Source organism: Etheostoma spectabile, chromosome 22, assembly GCF_008692095.1.
Source record: "Etheostoma spectabile isolate EspeVRDwgs_2016 chromosome 22, UIUC_Espe_1.0, whole genome shotgun sequence".
Lineage (NCBI taxonomy): Eukaryota > Metazoa > Chordata > Actinopteri > Perciformes > Percidae > Etheostoma > Etheostoma spectabile.
The window spans coordinates 4,607,657-4,608,322 of NC_045754.1; the positions used below are offsets into that span (position 1 = coordinate 4,607,657).

Below are 666 nucleotides of genomic sequence, written 5' to 3' on the forward strand. Positions count from 1 at the left end.
CTGGATTTACCCTGCAGAGATCTGATGAGGAGAAACATTAGTCCTCATGAATCCACCGGAGATTCAAATTCCAACACAGAAAAAGTGGAAGGAAACGGACATTGGCAACAAGACATGCATCAGGCGGAATTTCCTGCGGCACCGGAGCAATATGCACTACCTTTCACCTGAATGGGCATTCAGCACTGCTGTTGAGGCTAAACAGGATACAGAACAAACAGTCTGGACTGTCTACCTTGGTTGTCTCTCAGGGTGAAGTTAGGGTTGTTGGCGGCCTCCGGAGCCAAGCTGTAGTAGAAGTGTTGTCCTCCCAGCGGCTCATCGGGATCCACCGCCGTCACCGTCTGGATCAGCTGGATTACATCACACAGACACACAGTTAGAGCCCAGCGGAGGACTCATGCTTGGCTGTGATCATCAGGGCTGGGTATCGAATTCCCTACGTTAGGTCTCTTAACCCTCATGTTGTCTTTGGGTCAAATTGACCCATTGTCCTATATTAATGTTCTTTTTAATTCCTCAAATAACATGATTGATTCCACCCAACACTCTTTGCCAAGTACAGATCTCTACTTTCATTAATCTTGGGGTGTCTTATTCAATTTTATAGCATTTGAAAATGTGTTTTTGAAATAGTATTGAGTAAAGGTTGACATATTCCAGTCT

The 666-nt window shown here is 45.2% G+C and overlaps 1 pseudogene; it reads right to left on the reverse strand.

The window, feature by feature from the left end:
- The window catches only part of LOC116672367 (cadherin-20-like), a 98,174-nt pseudogene that overhangs the window by 4,627 nt on the left and 92,881 nt on the right, over positions 1-666 (reverse strand).